The 22108-nt window shown below is 38.7% G+C and overlaps 1 protein-coding gene and 1 pseudogene across 1 annotated transcript in view; one reads left to right on the forward strand and one right to left on the reverse strand.

Annotated features, from left to right (window-relative positions):
- Positions 1 to 22108, reverse strand: part of CPA6 (carboxypeptidase A6) — a 315399-nt gene that overhangs the window by 130899 nt on the left and 162392 nt on the right. The gene's annotated exons all lie outside the window — the stretch shown is intronic.
- Positions 738 to 9571, forward strand: LOC105724767 (nascent polypeptide-associated complex subunit alpha-like; annotated as a pseudogene).

The raw sequence follows: 22108 nt of genomic DNA on the forward strand, positions 1-22108 counted from the left end.
CATATACACCATGGAATACTATGCAGCCATAAAAAATGATGAGTTCGTGTCCTTTGTAGGGACTTGGATGAATCTGAAAACCATCATTCTTAGCAAACTGACCCAAGAACAGAAAGCCAAGCACCGTATGTTCTCACTCATAGGTGGGTGTTGAACAACAAGAACACGTGGACTCAGGGAGATGAGCATCACACAAAGGGGACAGTTGCGGGGGGTAGGGGAGAGACAACAGGGGATGGGGAGGGAGGGGGGTGGTGGGGAGGGATAACATGGGGAGAAATGCCAGATATAGTATGCACCTAAAGTAAAATAAAAATTAAAAAAAAAGAAGAAAAAAAAGAGATATGACAACTTAATCCCATCATGTGACTCTGTACTAGATGCTTTTACTATAAAGGCCATTATTGGGAGAATTGGTGACGGTTGAGTAGGGTTTAAGGATTAAGTAATATATCAATGTTAATTTCTGATTTTGACGGTCCTATTGTGATTATTAGGAGAATGCCCTTGTTTGAAGAAAATGTACTCTAAAGAATTCAGCATGATGGGGCATCTTACTTTTCAGTGGTCCAGGAAAAAATTTCTTTATACTATATTTCCAAATTTTCTATAAGTTTGTTTCAAAATAAGAAGCTATTAAAGAGATATACTTTCCATTTACTATTCTGCTTCTATATAATGAAAGAAGGTTGAGCAGCTAGGACACTATTAGCAATTGTCTAGATGACAGTGGAGCAATGGCTGTTGGAATGGAAGGACGTGGGCCCATGCGAGTTTATAATGGTGAATCTATGGGTTTAAAACAGAACATTAGTGCTCAGGATGATCTCTGGGGAGGTAAAGACTGCTCTGAGATGCAGTCTCCCCCAGAGAGAAGAGCAGTGTCAATACGACGAGGGGAATCAGAAGTTGCTAGTTTCTTAAGATGAGCTTTAAGTCCAATTTTCCCCATCTAGGCCCTTCCAACCTCAAATACATAAACATGGACTTCTTGGCTTATTTTGTCTCATTTTCTCTCGCTGCACCTTTATCAGCTCTCCATGAGTCACTTCCTCCCTTCACCTTCTATGTGGGCACTCATAGCCCTATATTTTATTCAGGTTTTGGTTAAGATTTGTGCCCTTTCTGCCCCTGAAAGTCTGACGCAAGCACACAGCAAGTATTTGGTGGCTGTTGTAAGGCAGATGCTATTCCCATTGCAGCTCCTTACTCTGCATTCGTTTTACAGTTCTACATGCAGTTGGTGCTATGTCTGACTGTGTCACCCCAAATTCATATGTTGAATCCTAACCCCCAAGGTGATGGTATTAGGAGATGGGGTTTTTAGGAGGTGATGTTTTTGGGAGATGATTAGGTCATGAGCATGGAGCCCTCATGAACTGGATTAGTGCTCTTATAAAAAAGGCCCCAAGGAGCTCTCATGTAACTTCCACCATGTAAAGATACAGGGGGAAGATGCCATCTCTCAATCTGGAAAAAGCCCTCACTCGACAGATATTAAATCTGTTGGCACCTTGATCTTGGATTACCCTGCATCCCAAACTGTTAGAAATAAATATTTATTGTTTAAACCACCTACTCGTTGGTATTTTTGTTAGAGCAGCCTCAATGGACTGACAGTTGGTATCACTCCTTCTTGTATTTCCTGATATACTATATTGCAATGGTATGGCTGTTTTCTCTGTACACATTCTGTCGCCGCCAAAGGATGGCAAGCTCTTCCAGGGCAGATGATGGGTCTCCATAGCAATGATCACTGTGATGAGCATGGAGTAGTTGCCCAATGAATGTTTGTAGAACTAAACTTAGAATGATGACAAGAAAGAAAAACGACCAGTGCCAAACAGAATATGACATCATGCTTCACTTATTTAATTAAAATAGGAACCATAAAAATGGATGTTTTGGTGTTAACTAAAATGCAAAGTAACTGTCCCTGAGTAAATTAAGCATGCTAATTGAGAACACAGACCTGGAGACAGCTGGCTGGGGTGCATTTGACTGATGGCTGTACCTCTTACAAGCTCTACCCTCCTGGGATTATCAGCGTCATTCACTGCCTGAGGTTTTTGTATTAAGTGAGATCATATATGTAAAGAGTGATTGGCAAATTGTAACAACTTAAGGAAGGTTAGCTAAATATCACCTTTTCTTTTTCTAAAAATCTTGGACAGAACATGGTAAGCCATAGCTCTGAAATTCTTTCAGAGAGGTCATTCTCTATGAGGCCTCAGCTAGGAAGCCTGCTGTTGGAACAACCCATCTGGAGTTTGGGTAGGGAGAAGAATCTCATATCCAGCTCTTCTAACTACCTTTACACAAAGTATGCTGTGGGGCTCAAGGACAAATGAGCTGGTACAAAAAGATCTGAGATTGTGTAGCCTTAAAATCTCACTCCTTTCCCCTAGGAAGGCTACTTCCCTCCAACTTCTTTTCTCATGCTCTCTCTTTAAAGCTACAAATCTGTATGTTTAGTCTATGTCCTTCAAGGCTGTCCTTGATACTTTTACTGATCTCTGCCACAGTCTATGAGTCACACTTACAGTGATTTATCCACCTTCTCTCACTCCCATGACAGAAGCAGTCATCTTAGGCTGCAAGTCTATTCTGTATTTTGGGGTATGAGCAGCTCATTGATAAGTCATTTCTCCAAAGGTTTCAATATGGAAGAACATTTCATAGTGCTTCATATTAGTCCTATTATACTTCCACTGAATGGATGTTAGGAGGTCCTGGGGAAGGACTTTGCATAAATTATTCACAGCTGTAACTCCAGGATATAGAAGGGCACCTGCCACATGATAGGTGCTTAGCATTGCAAAAATGACATAAATGCCCCAGAAGAGTTTATCGTCTTGTTGGCAAGACAAAATCCATGAATAGGAAATAGAAAGTACCATGTAATTAATTGGTCTCTGGTTCTAAGATTAAAGTTTGCCATTTCCTGGAGACGTCCATAGTGGTAAAACCTGGATTTTTCTCTCTAGTCTCTGCCTGTGATGCTCCTAAAGCTTTTTTTATTTGTTTGTTTGGGTTTTTTTTTGGCAGCCTATGCTTCTATTTCTTTCTCTGGGATGCAAGCTGAGCAGTGATGATTAAAAGTATTCCTTTTTTTATGTTTTGGAGTTAGAGAAGTACATCTAAGATGTTAGCTTATTTAATTCAGGCCTCCTACTTGTGCCTCAATAATATATCCTTTTACAAAACTGAATTCTCTTACACAAATGAGTTCTCAAGGTCATAGGAAGAGCAGAACAGAGCTGAATCAAAGGCAAAGAATGTTCTTGCAGCTGTCATATCAGTAAAATTATACTCATCATTGTCCATGAAAAGCGAAAAATGTCTGTTTCCAGCCACTATTTCTGCCTGAAGTAAATTTTCTAATTTAAAAAGGCTTAATTCAGCTCTTTTCATACATGAAGTATGATGTCAATATATTTTAATTAGGGATTAATATTGCTGATAGATTTCTGTGGTTTCTCTTTATGTAAAATAATCTGTAATGTGACAATATGTCTATCCCAATTAAACAATGATCAGAACAATCAGTTGCAAACAATAAAGGATAACACTGTCATTATCACAAATAATCCTATGAAAGGATTTTCATAGAATTATTTGACTCAATGTCAAAACATGCTTATTGAAAGATGAACTAAGAAGCACAGCGTGGTCTTCTAAATCATTTAGTATGTAACATGTGGTCAGATCAGTTACACCATCTGAATTAAAGCTAGAGATGGCTATCTAAATCAGCATGACCCCAAAACAAATATATTGGATAACGGAGAGCAGGTGGGAGGCAATGAGAGAGAAAGAACTGGGACTATGCCATGGTGTTTTGTTTTGTTTTGTTTTGTTTTGTTTTTTGTTTTTTTGAGGATCTGCTCTGTTGTTAGGTATGTTGTTAACTGCTGCAGAATCCTCCTCAAAACCCAGATGTAGAGATTGAGACTGCGTGTAAATACTTCAAAGGAGAAAGACAAAGAGGATAATAGGACACAGAAAAACAAAAATGATAAACATTCTGTCAGCAGCATGCGATTAAAAAAACCCATACAGATCTGGCAGAATGTGGTTATTTCTGAAAATGACATTCACTTTGAAGTCTGTTCTTTTAGTAAGACCTCTGTTAGGCTAAGGACCTCTCCCACTGCTGACATGAGAGATCAAAGGAAGCACCTTGCACTGTCTAAGGTGCATGACTAGCACAAGCCACTACAGACACGGAACAACAGAGCAGCTAATGGACATGCAGCCAAATCACCATCACAGAACACCACTTCTTTTGCTTCTTACAGGATAAACTACTTTGCAAAAGACCTTTAGGACCACATAGTCAAGGATAGTTACTTGCCAAACTGTTCAGTTTTTTTTTCCCAAGAGAAAATAGAATGAGTAAGTCATTAGTTGGTATGGATCAGTTTCTACTCTGAAATGTGGCTTGATTTGTAATGCCAACTTGTCTCAGCACCCTGACTCTCAGGAAGACGAGATCTCTCTGAGACATTATCTTCACATTGTGAAGTTTTGAAAGTTTTCAAAAAATGCCAGGCTCCTCATGTGCCACTTTGGAGAATGCCTCCTGCAAATACTTGGATAACAAGAGTCACTATGACAAGGGAAACTTCCTTTGCTGTTGCCAAGAGCAAATTAAATTTTCAGAGAGAATTTCACTCCTAAATGGTTACAGCTGATTCACGAGTTTCATTTCTTTGCCAGACACCCAAATGGTTTTTGAAGAGGTTTCCAAGGCAAAAGCAAATCCTCATCTCGGGATAAATAGCTCAAATCTCAGAGGAGAAAATAGCCAATTCTCCAGTGTTCTCTTATTTGGCATTCTCTTCTCTCCCCATTGTTGTTTCAATACTATTAGTCACTAGTTTTCCTCCAGAAGAACATCTTCCTCCAAAGATAATGCTGTTTGGATATAACACTATTGGTCCTGACTCATTGCTGCTCTGTTCTGACCTTGTGGTCACCTTCCCTCTTGCACTGGGATGGGCATCTCCTCATAGTGTACAGACAGTGTCCCACTAGCAGGCAATAACCAGGAAGTTGTCAATGTCCATATCTGACACCTGAGCCTCCACTTTCTCAATGCCAATGGAGTGAATCTCCAGTTCACTTCATCAATCCACTTTAAGGACAATATCTGGTGTTACCTCTAAAGCCTTAAATTCTAAGTTCTCACTCTTGGACCACAAGTTCCTGGCATTTTCTTCTCTCTGATTTTTATCATTTAGATATCTAGCCCCTAGATACTTCTGCTGTCACCTGACTTCCATTACCTCTTAGCCTTCATTCTTTCTCTACCCAAAGTGGACATTTTGGTTGATAACGTGTACAACAATCTCATGGTCTGTCTGCATGCTGCAGCCTCACCATCAAACCCTAACCCTAGATCAGTGTGCCAATTCACCCTCTCCATCCCTATGCCCAGAAGCAGGAGCTGCTGGAGAAACACAGAGAGTGTGTAGAATGGTTCCACTGCATGGTCTCTAACCTGTTCAGGATGCTTAATATTCATGTACTGCAGATAATCAAATGATATGCCCAGGAATGGTGGGGAAGTAGAAGGTTGTTCTTTATATAAGAATGGCCATTGTGCCAGGTGCTGTAGTGCATGCCTGTAATCCCAGCACTTTGGGAGGCTGAGGCGGGCGGATCACAAGGTCAAGAGATCGAGACCATCCTGTCCAAAGATGGTGAAACCTGGTGTCTACTAAAAATACAAAGATTAGCTGGGCATGGTGGTGTGTGCCTGTAGTTCCAGCTACTAGGGAGGCTGAGGCAGGAGAATTGCTTGAACCAGGGAGGCAGAAGTTGCAGTGAGCCGAGATCGAGCCACTGCACCCCAGCCTGGTGACAGAACAAGACTGTGTCTCAAAAAAAAAAAAAAAAAAAAAAAAAAAAGGCCATTATTTGGAGTAGAAAGGTGGCCATTTTATAGGCCACAGTATATAACCTAAACTGTGACCTGGCATGAAAAGGCAAGTTGGGCACCCTGCACCAGCAATCTGAACTATAAAAATGGAAAAAATTTATCAGTTGGCACTTGGACAGACTGAAAGAGGAGCAGGCATGTAGAGAGCAGTCGAATTACAGTAATGGTAGAGGAGAGCCTGTACCCTACCCACCTCTTTCTTCATAAATGTGTATGATTATTTAGACAATAGGGTCAAGAGAGTAGACAAACCTGTGCAACTCCTCTCTCTTATGGGATATCAGATGTGTGGGCCTGGCCAAGGCAGATTTAGGTCTTGTGAGATCTGAAGTTCATACAATTTTGAGATGTCCTCTTAAAAAAGAATACAAATTTAACAGGCACAAAAGCAAACAAATGCATTTAAAAATTGCTGCTCCTTTGTATTAAGCTACATAATGGTGTAATCAAATTACTCTTTTATGGCAATCATTGACTTATCAGTGAATAAACATAGGAGTTCTGCCAACAAAACATTGTTTTCTTCAGGACATTTAACTGGGTCAGTGACAGTTTTGCAAAGCTTTTTGTCTGGAGGTCGGCAAGATGGTAGAAAAGGAAGTTGTGGGTTTCATTCCCCTCCACAGGAAAATCAACCAGAACTATCCATAGACAAAAACACCTTGGTGAAAACCCCAAAACATGGGAATAAACCCGAACCACTTGCATGTTCCACGGAATTGAATAAAAGTCTACATTGAAAAGGCAGCAGAATCAGTCTCACTTTAATTATGTCACCCCTCTGCCTTCTGTAAGTTGGCACAGTGCCACACAGGGTATTTCCCCAGGGCTCATGGTGAGGAAGGAGACTCAGGCATGGGATCACCTCCCCCTCGACTTCCATACTACATTTCAACAGAAGAAAAGGCTGGCCAACTGGTGCCTCCTGAATCCCAGTCCTGTAGATGGCAGGCTTGGTACTGGGGAAACTCTCCGGAAGACACTGTTTTTACTTAAAACAAGATCAAACCTCCATCCTGAGACCAGAACCTTTTCACATGTGATTCCTAAAACTGTAAACCTGAAACCCTTTCATATGTGACTTCTAAAGCTGTAAACCCCGAAACCTTTTCACGTGTGATTCCTAAAGCTGTAAATCCAAAACCCTTTCAATCATGATTTCTAAGGCCGTAAACCTAAAATTCTTCCATGTGTAATATCTAGAGTGTAAGCCTATATAAAGACAGAACCTTCCTTTGTTAGAGGAGTTGGGTAATTTGGAACCATCACCTGGCTCCCAGCCGTAATAATAATAATAATAATAATAATAATACCGTAATGATAATAATAATAAACTCTTTCCTTCCCCATTCGGTGTTCGAGAGCTCTGTTTCCTGTGGCCACTCCTGCTACAAAGGTTTCTACAGTGAGAAAAGAGAACCAGGGAAGTGGACAGCCAGCTTCCCTAGCATTCTGAGATGCTTCCCAGGAAGCCCACTCTGTCTTCACCTCATGGGGACTGAGAAACATAGGGGGAAACGGTGCAGTCAGACCACCTGGGGTCCTGCAGAAACAAAGCAAGGAGGTGGGGCCACAGAGATCAGCACACAGATTTTTTTGTGAATGTACCTATCTTGGACTGGATAGAAGAGCCTAGTCAGTTGTTGCACCTGAATTCAGGGCAAACGGAGCATCTCAGCCTTCTAGATAACCTGAAAGCAAACTCTGTCTGCCTAGGGTCATTACCAGCTAGCTCATCCAAAATCATAGGCTAGACTAACTGCCAAAGAACTCCTGTAGAAGCCAGGAAAGTTGGCTGTCTCTACAAAGGCATAAACACCAATGCAAAGACAAAAGGATTACAAAGACTTAAGAAATCATGATACCTCCAAAACAAACAAACAATGACAGAACTCCAGTAATGGACCCTAGAGAAGGATAGATCTATGAAATGACAGAAAAAATGCAGAATAATTACTTTTTAAAAGTTCAGTGAACTTCAAGAATATATGGAAAAAAAATAAAATGAAATTCAGAAAACACACAAACAACACCAGAAATCTGACAAATAAATAGAGACAACACATAAAGAAACAAATAGAAATCCTACAGATGAAGATTACAATGACTGAACTGATGTAATAGGAAGCTTCAACAGCTGGCTCAATCAAGCTGAAGAATTAGTGAACTCAGAGATAGAACATTTTAAACTACTTAATCAGAGAAGTAAAAAGAAACAAGAATGAAAAAGATGAAGAAAGCCTATGGGAATTACGTGACACCATCAAGAGACCTAACCTATGCATAATAGGCATTCAAGAAAGAAAATAAAGATAAAAAGGGCCAGGAAGGGTTTATTTTTATTTTTATGTTTGAGACAGAATTTTGCTCTTATTGCCCAGGCTGGAGTGCAGTGACACTATCTTGGCTCACTGCAACCTCCACCTCCTGAGTTCAAGAGATTCTCCTGCCTCAGCTTCCCAAGTAGCTGGGATTATAGGCACCCACCACCACACCCAGCTAATTTTTGTATTTTTAGTAGATGGGATTTCACCATTTTGGCCTGGCTGGTCTCGAACTCCTGACCTCAGGTAATCCACCCGCCTTGGCCTCCCAAAATGCTAGGATTATAGATGTGAGTCACCATGCCCGGCAGGAAGAGTATTTTTAAAAATAATGAATGAAAACTTTCCTAATCTGAGGAAAGAAGGCACAGGAAGTGCAAAAGTCCCAATTAAATTCAACCCAAAGAGTAGTTCACCAAGATATATAATAATCAAATTATCAAAAATTAAAGACAGAGTTCTAAGAGCAGCAAGAGATAAGAAATACATCATATACAATGGAGTCCTAATATGACTATAAGTGGACTTCTCAGTAGACGTCTTGCAGGCCAGGAGACAGTAGGATAACATATTGAAAGTGTTGAAGAAAAAAAACCACTGCCAACCAGGAATACTTTATTCATTAGTTTCTGCCACCATCTTGGTTCCATGTCCCCCCCACAAAATGCCCAGTAAAGACACCGACTGTCTCTGCTACACAGCATGAGTAGCCAGAGCCACAGGCTGAGACAGAGTCTGTAGCAGAATCTAACAATGATGAATCAATACCAGAGCTTGAGGAACAAAATTTCACACAGGCAACCATACAAAAAGCCCAGTTGTGAGCAGCAGCTGAAATTGATGAAGAACCAGTCAATAAAGTACAACATAGTTGGAGTAAAAAGTTGGCACAGAAGGTTATGTCTAAACTGGGTTTTAAGCAGGTTACAGGGGTTACTAGAGACACTATTTGGAAATCTAAGAATACTCTTTGTCATCACAAAACCAGATGTCTGTAAGATCCCAGCTTCAAACGCCTATATGGTTTTTAAGAGAAGCTGAGATTGAGGATTTATCTCAGGAAGCACAGCTAGCAGCTACTGAGAAATTTAAAGTTCAAGGTGAAGCTGTATGTTTCATTCAAGGAAACATACAGCCTCTTCCAACTGTACAAGAGGAGATAGTTGATTAAACAGGTGTGAAAGTTAAGGACATAGAATTGGCCATATCACAAGCAAATGTGTTAAGAACAAAGGCAGTTCAAGCCCTGAAGAACAAGAGTAATGATATTGTTAATGTGATTATGGAATTAACAATGTAGTCATCTGAAAATAAGAATCCTTTTTTTCCATGTTTCAAAAGAGTAACTGCAGCTTGAAATTTGTACTCTTTCTATCATTAATAAAGTTATGGTTTCTTGTTAGATAAAAAGGAATATTTTATCCAGCAAAGCTGTCTTTCAGAAGTGAAGAAGAAATTAAAACTTTCCAAGACAAACAACAGTTAAGGAAGTTTATCTCTAGTAGACTTAACTTTACAGGAATTGCTAAGGGGAGTTCTTTAAGCTGAAACAAAACGTTGCTAAATAATAATGTTAAATATGAAAGCATAAAACCTAATGGTATAGGCAATACAGAGCAATAATCAGAATACTCTAGTACTATAATAGTGATATATAATTATATTCCTAGTATGAGGATTAAAGGGCAAAATTGTTAATAGGGTTAAACGGCAAAATTGTTAACAACAACTATAGCTAAAATAAATTATCAAGAGATACATATCACAAAATGATGTAAATTCAGACATCAAAAACATAAAATGTAGGAGGTGAGTAAAATTTTAGAGTTGTATACAATAAAAGTTAAGCTGTTATCAGCTTGAAATGGATTGTTATAAGATATTCTGTGTAAGCTTCATGATAACCAAAAAGCAAAAGTAAATCAGAGATACAAAGAACAAAATTTAAAAGGATTTGGAATATATCACTACAGAAAACCAACAAACCACAAAGGAAGACATCAAAAGAGGAAGAAAGAAACAAAGTATCTACAAAACAACCAGAAAACAATGAACAAAATGGTATTTGTAAGTTCTTACCTAGCACTAATTACCTTGAATGTACATGTACTAAATTCTCCAATTCAAAGGCATAGAATGAATGAATAGATAAATAAACAAGAGACAACTATATACTATCTACAAGAGATTCACTTCACTTTTAAGGACACACATAGACTGAAAGGGAAGGGATGAGAAAAGATATTTCACAAAAAAAGGAAACCAAAAGACAGCATAGGTAGTGATACTCTAAGTAAAGAGTATCTATTGGGGAGAGAGAGCATGGGGAGAAATGCCAGATATAGGTGAAGGGGAGGAAGGCAGCAAATCACACTGCCACACATGCACCTATGCAACTATCTTGCATGTTCTTCACATGTACCCCAAAACCTAAAATGCAATTAAAAAAAGAAAGAAAATTATACAAAGATACAAAGAAGGACATTCTATAATGAAAAAGAGGTCACTTCATCAAGAGGATGTAAAAATTATAAATACATGTGTATCCTATAATGGAGCACCTAAATATGTAAAGCAAATATAAAGGATTTGAAGGGAGAGAGAGATTTCCATTTAATAACAGTAGGTGACTTCAATACAGCACTTTCAATATAGAACAGATCATGTGGACAGAAAGTTACTGTGGAACTATTGGACTTGAAGAACTCTTTAGACCAAATGGACCTAACAGACGTATGCAGAACATTCCATCCAGCAACAACAGAATGCACATTCTTTTTAAGAACATAGAGAACATCCTCTAGGGTAGATCATTTGTTAGGCCACAAGACAAATTTTAGCAAATTTAAGAATACTGAAATCATATCAAATTTTTTTAACCATAATGATATGAAACTAAAAACTAATAACATGAGGAATTTCAGAAAATTCACAAATATATGTCAAACAACATGCTACTTAGCAATCAAGGTCAATATAGAAATTAGAAAATTGACAAACCTTTAGCTAGACTAACCAAGAAAAAAGAGAAAAGACTAAAATAAAATCAGAAATGAAAGTAGAAACATTATAACTGACACCACAGAAATACAAAAAAAGGACAAACAATGGAGAAACTTAGAGAAAACGGATAATTCCTAGACATGTACAACCTATTAAGACTGAATCACAAGAAACAGAAAATCTGAGCAGACTGATAATGGAGTGAGGGGACTGAATCAGCAATAAAAAGTCTCTCATTGCTAAAGTTTGAATATGGTTTCTTTATTTTCACCAAAACTCATGTTGAAATTTGATTCCTAATGTGGTGGTGTTGGGAGGTGGGACTCAATGGCAGGTGCTGGGGTTATGGAGGCAGATCCCTCATGAAAGGCTTGGTGCCATTCTCCTGGTAGTGAATAAGTTCATGCTATTGAAAGACTTGGCTAATTCCCACAAGAATGAATTAGTTCCCATGAGAGGAAGCTATTATAAAGCCAGAATGCTCATCAAGTTCCCCCATCTCTGCCATTTCTGCTTCTCCTTTGATCTTTTCTGCCATGTTGTGATGCAGCATGAAAGTCCTCTCTAGAGGCCAGGGTCATGCATGCCCTTGAACTTCTCAGCCTGCAGAACTGTGAGCTAAATAACCTCTTTTCTATATAAATGACCTAGTCTCAGGTATTCTTTTATAGTGACACAAAATGGACTACGACAACCATCAAAGAAAAATCCAGAACCTGATGGCTTTATGACTGATTTCTACTAAACATTTAAACAAAACCTGATATTAATTCTTTACAAACTTCCAAAAAAATGAAAGTGGAGAGAATACTTCCTAATTCTTTTCACAAGGCCAGCATTAACCTGACACCAGAGCCAGACAAGAACATCACAAAAAAAGAAAACTACAGACCAATATCTTTGATGAATATAGATGCAGAAATCCTCAACAAAATGCTAGCAAACTTAAGAATGCATTAGAATGATCAATCTCCATCAAGTGGGATTTATTACTGGGATGCAAGGATGGTTCAACATTTACAGATCAATAAATGAGAGATACCATATTAACATAATCAAGGAAAAAGCATGATTATTTCATTAAATGCAAAAAAAATGCATTTGACAAAATTCAACATCTTTTTATGATAACCACTCAACAAATTTGGTATAGATAAAATGTACTTCAACACAATAAAAGCCATATATAATAAGTCCACAGCTAACATTATACACAATGGTGAAAAATTGGAAACCTTTCCTTTAAGATCCTGAACAAGGCAAGGATGTTCATTCATGCCACCTCTGTTTAACTTAGTATTGAAAGTCCTTGCCAGAGAACTTGGTCAAGAGAAAGAAATAAAAAGCATCCAAACAGGAAAAGGAAGAAGTAAAATTGTCACTGTTGGCTGACAACATGATCTTATACATAGGAAATCCTACAGACTCCACCAAAAAATTTTAGAATTGATATAAAAATTCAGTAAATTTGCAGAATATGATATCAACGGCATTTCTCTACACTCACAACAAACTTTCTGAAAAAGAAATCAAGGGAACAATCCTGTTTACAATAGTTACAAAAAATGAAACACTTAGAAATAAATTTAATCAAGAAGGTTGAAAGAACTGTATATAAAAAACTATAAAATATTAAGGAAAGAAACTAAAGAAGACACAAATAAATGAAAAGATATTCTGTGTTCATATTCTGGATGAATTAATATTATTAAAAGATCTATACTACTCAAAGTCATCTATAGATTTAATCCAATTCATATCAAAATGTCAATGTCACTTTTCATAGCTATAGAAAAAGCAAATTGGGTCAGGTGCGGTGGCTCATGACTGCAATCCCAGTGCTTTGGGAGGCCAAGGCAGGCAGATCACTTGAGGTCAGGAGTTCAACATCAGCCTGGGCAACATGGTGAAACTCCATCTTCACTAAACATACAAAAATTAGCCAGGCATGGTGGCCTGTAATCCCAGCTACTCGGAAGGCTGAGGCAGAAGAATCACTTGAATCCAGGAGGTGGAGGTTGCAGTGAGCTGAGACTGCACTCCAGCTTAAGCAACAGAGTGGAGACTCTGTCTCAAAAAAAAAAAAAGGAAAAGAAAAGAAAAAAGAAAAAGAAAATTGAACCACACACACACACAAAAACAAAACAAAACAAATAACCAAGGCAATCATGAGCGAAAAGAACAAAGCTAGAGGTGTCATATCAACTATAATTGATTTCAAAGTATACTACAAAGCAATAGTAACTAAAAGAACATGGTACTAGCATAAAATAGACACATTGACCAATGAAACAGAACAGAAAGCATAGAAATGAACCTGTTCATCTATGGTCAATTAATTTTTGACAAAGGTGCCAAGAATACACAATGGGAAAAGAACAGTCTGTTCAATAAGTGGTAATAGGAAAACTGGATATCCATATGCAAAAGAATAAAACTGGACCCTTATCTCACCCCATATACAAAAATTTAACTGAAGATGGATTAAAGATTTAAACATAAAACCTGAAAATGTGAAACCACTAGAAAAAAACATAGGGGAACAACTATATGACATTGCTCTGGGCAATGATTTTTTTTGTTGTTGTTGTTAGATTTGATTGCAAAGGCATGGGCAACAAAAGCAAAAATAGACAATTGGAAATACATCAAAATAAAACTTCTGTATGACAAAGAAAACAATGAACAGAGTGAGGACACAGGCCACAGATTGGGAGAAAATATTTGCAAGCCATGCATCTGATAAGGGATTAATATCTAAAATATGTAAGAACCTCAATTATATAGAAAGAAAACAAATAATCCAATTTAAGAATGGGCAAAGAATCTGAATAGATACTTCTGAAAAGAAGACAAAACAAATAATCCAATTTAAAAATGGGCAAAAATCCAAATAGACACTTCTGAAAAGAAGACATACGAATAGCTAACAAACACATGAAAAAATGCTTGACATTATTAATCATTAGGGAAATGCAAATTAAATTCACAATGAGATATCACTTCATACCTGTTAGAATGGGTATTACCAAAAAGAGGAAAGATAACAAGTGTTGGTTAGGGTGTGGAGAAAAGGGAATTTTGTACACTGTCAGTGGGAATGTACATTAGTACAGCTATTATGGAAAACTGTATGGTGCTTCCTTTAAAACCTAAAAACACATATACCATATGATCCAGCAATGCCACATATGGGTGTTTCCCTAAAAGATTTGAATCAGTATGTCAAAGACATGTCTACACTCCTATGTTCATTGCAGTCCTATTCACAATAGTCAAGACATGGAATCAACCTAATTGTCTATCACTAATGAATGTATAAAGAAAATGTATATATACACAATGGAATACTAACCTACTCAACTTTAAAAAAGGAAGAAATTCTGGGCCAGGTGTGGTGGCTCATGCCTGTAATCCCAGCACTTTGGGAGGCCAAGAAGAGTGGATCACCTGAGATCAGGAGTTTGAGACCAGCCTGGCCAACATGGTGAAATTCCAACTCTATTAAAAATACAAAAATTAGCTGGGCATAGTGGCACACATCTGTAATCCCAGCTATTTGGGAGGCTGAGGCAGGAGAATTGTTTGAACCCTGGAGTTGGAGGTTGCAGTGAGCCTAAGTTGTGCCACTGCACTCCAGCCTGGGCAACAGAGTGAGGCTCTGTCTCAAAAAATAAAAAAGGAAGAAATTCTGTCAACACGGATGGAATTGGAAAAAATCATGTGAAATGAAACACAAAACAGAAAACAAATAACACAAGACAAATAATACATGTTCTCACTTGATTTTGGTATCCAAAACAATTGAAACCATGGGAACTGAGAGTAGAATGGTGGTTACCAGAGGCTGAAGGTGAGGGGAATGGGGAGATGATAATCAAAGCTTCAGTTAGTAGGAATAAGTTGGATTTGAGATCTATTGCACAGTGTGGTAAATATAGCTAGTAACTGAGTACTGTACATTTTAATACCACTTAAGACAATAAATGCCAAATGTTCTCATCACAAAAATTTCAAATATTTGAGGTGATGAATAGATTTATTAGCTTCATTTAACTATTCCATTGTATTAAAAAATCCTAGCATCACTTTATTCTTCACAAATATATACAACTATAATTTGTCTATATGTATATAATTTTTAAAAAACCATTTTGTCTGAAACCACTAGACTTAATCCAGTCAAGATGTGCTAGCTGCACACTAAGATTTGGTTTGATACATTGGGATGTGTAAAACATATGACCTCTCAATAGATATAAATCCCACTGCTTGTAGAAGTGCTATAAGTGCATGCTCTAAAAATGTAGAAATTTAATTTGACATCATTTCCATAAAATAAATGGTGTATTTGGAATTGTATGTGCTTTGCTATCAAGCATACTCCTGACAGTAGAGAATGTTCATTTTGACAAGATGATGATGAGAAACAAATCTTTTGCTTACAATTATACATATCTGATGATATGAAGAACATTCTACAGAGTAGCTTCTGGCTTCATAAATTTCAAACCTTGCTTCTTTAACTCTGCTTATGGTACTGAGTGCTACAGGATACATTTTTATCACTTAACAGTGTTTCTCCTAACACAAAGCCGCTGTATTTTGTGTTGGCACAGTGGGTGGAAGGAGACAGGTAGAATAACTATAGACAAAAGGACTTCAAGTCATAGAAACATTTTTTTGTTTTTTTTTTGAGACAGAGTCTTGGTCTGTTGCCCAGGCTGGAGTGCAGTAGCATGATCTCAGCTCACTGCAACCTCTGCCTCCAGGGTTCAAGCGATTCTCCTGTCTTAGCCTTCTCAGTAGCTGGGATTACAGGTGCCTGCCACCACATCTAGCTAATTTTAGTAGAGACTGGGTTTCACCATGTTGGCCAGGCTGGCTTCAAGTGATCCACCTGCCTCGGCCTCCCAAAGTGCTGGGATTATAGGTGTGAGCCACCGAGCCCAGCCTGAGTCATTTAAACTTAATCCAATTTAACCCAAACTAATTATATCTCAAATTCCACTTTAGCTGAATCCCCCAAATACCATGGCCATTTCAAACACATAAGGGTATGAGTGACAGATGGCAAATCTAAGTGGAATGAGACACCAGTCTAAACAGATTAACTATTTTACTTTTATATGTGAGCATGTGAACACATGGGAGGGGCCTGTCCAGCGAAGGGTCCTAAAGCTTAAGCTTCATTAGCTTTGCAGTAAATTCATCTCTCCATTTGGGCTTGAAAAGCTTGCCTAGCATGTAATCTGGAGGTTCCTAATAGGGAAGATTCACACTACTATATACTGACTGAAGAATAGGCATCTTTCTTATGCTTTTTGAAGATGGCAAAGGTGTAAGAAATATTCAGGATCCAAAAAGGTACTATTATGTTGTCTTTTATATCAGACGCAATATTAACATTTCTTGAAAGCAAAAGGAAAACATGAATTAGGTGTAACCTGCTGCCTAAGTTAAGACGCAAAAACAATTCCATTAGAGAGTAACTCACTCCCAGGAGAAATAAATGTCATTTAAATAATATGAATGAGGAGTATCTGTGTGTCAGGTAGAACCACCATGGATGTTTGCAGCCCAGGGGCTATATCCTTACTTCAAGCCTTTTGCTGATAAGTAATTTCAGGTCATGTGGGATAAGAAATACATTGCAGTCATGAGTTGTCTACCCAGTACATCGACTCACTTGAGATGATAAAATTGTTCCCTTAGAGCAGGGTTTGGCAAACATTGTCTGTAAAGAACCAAATATAGTAAATATTTTAAATATTTATGGAGGTCAAAATTAAAATTGCATAAAATTTTCATGTGTCATAAAATATTATTTTTATTTTGATGTTTTTAACTATTAAAAATATAAAAAATTTTTAGTTTATAGGCTGTACAAAAACAGATGGATCTTTGGAGGCGGATCCAAGATGGCCAAATAGGAACAGCTCTGGAGTGCAGTTCCCAGTGAGAACAACGCAGAGGGTGAGTGATCACCACATTTCCAAATGAGTTATTACTGCCCACAGACCAGGAGATTCCTGGACTGAAAAGTACCACAAGTTTCCAGCAGGGCTGTTTCAGCCGGCACAGTGGGTTTCCCCACAAAAACTCAGACAAATGTGGGTGGCCATTTCAACTGGTGCCTGGAATGCCTGGGAGACAGAGCCACCCATTCAACTGAAAAAAAGGGGGCTGAAACAGGGAGCCAGGTGATCTGGCTCAGTGGGTCCCATTCCCACAAAGACCAGAAATCTGAAATGCTCTGGATTGAGAGTTTCACAGCAAGTGCAGCTGGACCTGGGATGGTCCAGCTCTGTGAGGGGAAGGGCATCCACCATTACTGAGGCAGTCCACCACTACTGAGGCAGTCTGCCACTACCAAGGCAGTCTGCCATTACTGAGACAATCCGCCATTACTTAGGCAATCTGCCATTAATGAGGCAGACCACCATTACTGAGGCAGTTCTAACCATACCTCTATAAACAAAAATGCAAGGAAGTTCACACAGCAGCTTGGCAGAGCCCATGGCAGTTCAGCATTGCCTCTGCTGGCAGACTGTGCCTAGGCTACCTCCTTGCTGGGCAGGGCATCTCTGAAAAAAGGCAGCAGTACATCAGGAACTTATAAATAAAGCCCCACCTTTCTAGGACAGAGCACCTGGGAAAAAACGAGGTTATGAGTTCTGCTGCAGCAGATTTAAACGTACCTGCCCAGAAGCTCTGAAAGGAACAGTGGAGCTCACAGCTCAGCACTTGAGCTCCTATAAAGTTGACAGACTGTCTCCTCAAGCAGCTCCCTGACCCCCGTATATCCAAAGAGACACCTCATAAAGGAGAGCTCAGGCTGACATCTGGTGGGTATCCTTCTGGGACAAAGATAACAGAAGAAGAAACTGGCAGCAACCCTTACTGTTCTGCAGCTGCCACAGTGATCCCCAGGCAAGCAGACTCTGGATTGGACCTCTAGCAGTCCTACAGCAGAGGGGACTGACTGTTAGAAGGAAAACTAAAAAACAGAAAGAAATAACTTCATCATCAACAAAAAGGATGTCCACTCAGAGACCGCATCCGAAAGTCACCAACTACAAAGACCACAGGTAGATAAAGCCACTAAGATGGGAAGAAACCAGTGCAAAAAGGATGAAAACATCCAAAACCAGAATGCCTCTCCTCCTCCAAGGGATCACAATTCCTCACTAGCAAGAGAACAAAGCTGGATGGGGAATGAACCAGAAACACTACAAGCCAGAAGAGAGTGGGGGCCAATATTCAACATCCTTAAAGAAAAGAACTTTCAACCTGGAATTTCATATCCAGCCAAACTAAGCTTCATAAGTGAAGGATAAATAAACCCTTTAAGAATAAGCAATTGCTGAAAGATTTTGTCACCACCAGGCCTGCCTTACAAGAGCTCCTGAAAGAAGCATTAGACAAGGAAAGGATCAACCAGACCAGTACCAGTCACTCCAAAAATGTACCAAATGGTAAAGAGCACTGACACAATGAAGAAACTGTGTCAACTAATGGGCACAATAACCAGCTAGCATCAAAATGGGCAAGATCAAATTCACACATAACAATATTAACCTTAAATGTAAATGGGCTAAATGCCCCAATCAAAAGACACAGATTGGCAAATTGGATAAAGAGTCAAAACTCATCAGTGTGCTATATCCAGGAAACCCATCTCACATGCAAGGACACACAGAGGCTCAAAAATAAAGGGATGGAGGAAGATTTACCAAGCAAATGGAGAACAAAAAAAAAAAAAAAAAAAAGGAGTTGCAATCCTAGTCTCTGATAAAATAGACTTTAAACCAACAAAGATCAAAAGAGGCAAAGAAGGGCATTACATAATGGTAAAAGGATCAATGCAACAAGAAGAGCTAATGATCCTAAATATATACACACCCAATACAGGAGCATCCAGATACGTAAAGCAAGTTCTTAACCACCTACAAAGAGACTTAGACTCCCACACAATAATAGTGGGACACTTTAACACTCCACTATCAATATTAGATCAACGAGACAGAAAATTAACAAGGATATCCAGGATTTGACTCAGATCTGGACCAAGCAAACCTAATAGACATCTAAAGAACTCTCCACCCCAAATCCACAGAATATACATTCTACTCAGCACCACATCTCATCTACTCTAAAACTGACCACATAATCAGAAGTAAATCACTCCTCAGCAAATGCAAAAGAACAGAAATCATAACAAACAGTCTCTCAGACCATAGTGCAATCAAATTAGAACTCAGGATTAAGAAACTAACTCAGACTGCACAACTTCATGGAAACTGAAAAACTGGCTCTTTAATATTGACTGGATAAACAATGAAATAAAGGCAGAAATAAAGATGTTCTTCAAAACCAATGAGAACGAAGACACAATGTACCAGAATCTCTGGGACACATTTAAAGCAGTGTCTAGAGGGAAATTTATAGCAATGAATACCCACGTGAGAAACAAGGAAAGATCTAAAATCGACACCCTATCATCAAAATTGAAAGAGCTAGAGGAGCAAGATCAAAAAAACTCCAAAGCTAGCAGAAGACAAGAAAAGTTAAGATCAGAGCAGAACTGAAGGAGACAGAGACACAAAAAACCCTTCAAAAAATCAATAAATCCAGGAGCTGGTTTGTTGAAAAGATCAACAAAATAGACAGACTGCTAGCCAGATTAATAAAAAAGAAAAGAGAGGCCGGGCGCGGTGGCTCACGCCTGTAATCCCAGCACTTTGGGAGGCTGAGGTGGGTGGATCACGAGGTCAAGAGATCGAGACCATACTGGTCAACATGGTGAAACCCCATCTCTACTAAAAATACAAAAAATTAGCTGGGCATGGTGGCGCGTGCCTGTAATCCCAGCTACTCAGGAGGCTGAGGCAGGAGAATTGCCTGAACCCAGGAGGCGGAGGTTGTGGTGAGCCGAGATCGCGCCATTGCACTCCAGCCTGGGCAACAAGAGTGAAACTCCGTCTCAAAAAAAAAAAAAAAAAGAAAAGAAAAGAGAGAAGAATCAAATAGATGCAATAAAAAATGATAAAGGGAATATCACCACTGATCCCATAGAAATACAAACTGCCATTAGAGATTACTACAAACAACTCCATGCACATAAACCAGTAAACCTAGAAGAAATGGATAAATTCCTGGACACTTGCACCCTCCCAAGCCTAAACCAGGAAGAAGTTGAAACCCTGAATAGACCAATAACAAGGGCTGAAGTTGAGGCAGGAATTAAGGGCCTACCAACCAAAAATATCCCAAGTCCAGATGGGTTCACAGCCAAAATCTACCACACATACAAAGAGGAGCTGGCACTATTCCTTCTGAAACTATTCCAAACAATCCAAAAATAGAGAATCCTTCCCAAATCATTTTATGAGACCAACATCATCCTGATACCAAAACCTGGCAGAGACTCAACAAAAAAAGAACACTTCAGGCCAATTTCCATGATGAACACAGATGCAAAAATCTTCAATAGAATACTGGCAAACATTTGGAACAGCACATCAGAAAGTTTATCCATCATGATCAAGTAGGCTTCATCCTGGGGATGCAAGGCTGGTTCAACATACGCAAGTCTATAAACGTAATCCACCATATAAACAGAACCAAAGACAAAAAACACATGATTATCTCAACAGATGCAGAGAAGGCCTTTGATAAATTTCAGTAGCCCTTTATACTAAAAACTCTCAATAAACTAGTTATCAATGGAACGCATCTCAAAATAATAAAAGCTAGTTACGACAAACCCACAGCCAATATCATACTGAATGGGCAAAAATTGGAAGCATTCCCTTTGAAATCTGGCACTAGACAAGGATGCCATCTCTCACCACTCCTATTCAACACAGTATTGGAAGTTCTAGCCAGAGCAATTAGGGAAGAAAAAGAAATAAAGGGTATTCAATTAGGAAAGGAAGTCAAATTGTCTCTATTTGCAGACAACATGATTGTATATTTAGAAGATTCCATTGTCTAAGCCCAAAATCTCCTTAAACTGATAAGCAACTTCAGCAAAGTCTCAGGATACAAAATCAGTGTGCAAAAATCACAAGCATTCCTATACACCAATAACAGACTTAAAGAGAGCCAAATCAAGAACAAACTGCCATTTACAATTGCTACAAAGAGAATAAAATACCTAGGAATACAACTAACAAAGGATGTAAAGGACCTCTTCAAGGAGAACTATGAACCACTGCTCAAGGAAATAAGAGAGGACACAAACAGATGGAGAAACATTTCATGTTCATGGTTAGGAATAATCAATATCGTGAAAATGGCCGTATTGTCCAAAGTAATTTATACATTCAACACTATCCCCATCAAACTACCTATGACTCTCTTCACAGAGCCGGAAAAAACGACCTTAAACTTCATATGGAACCAAAACACAGCCTGCATAGCCAAGACAATCCTAAGCAAAAAGAACAAAGCCAGAGGCATCACGCTACCTGACTTCAAACTATATTACAAGGCTACAGTAATCAAAACATCATGGTACTTGTACCAAAACAGAGATATAGACCAATGGAACAGAACAGAGGCCCTGGAGGCAATGCCACACATCTACAACCATCTGATCTTGGACAAACCTGACAAATACAAGCAATGGGGAAAGGATTCCCTGTTTAATAAATGGTGTTGGGAAAACTGACTGTGTGCAGAAAGCAGAAACTGGATCCCTTCCTGACACCTTACACTAAAATTAACTCCAGATGGATTAAAGACTTAAACATAAGACCTAACACCATAAAAACCCTAGAAGAAAACCTAGGCAAAACCATTTAGGACATAGGCATAGGCAAGGACT

Source organism: Aotus nancymaae, unplaced genomic scaffold, assembly GCF_030222135.1.
Source record: "Aotus nancymaae isolate 86718 unplaced genomic scaffold, 86718_ANA_hifiasm-v0.15.2.pri h1tg000036l, whole genome shotgun sequence".
NCBI lineage: Eukaryota > Metazoa > Chordata > Mammalia > Primates > Aotidae > Aotus > Aotus nancymaae.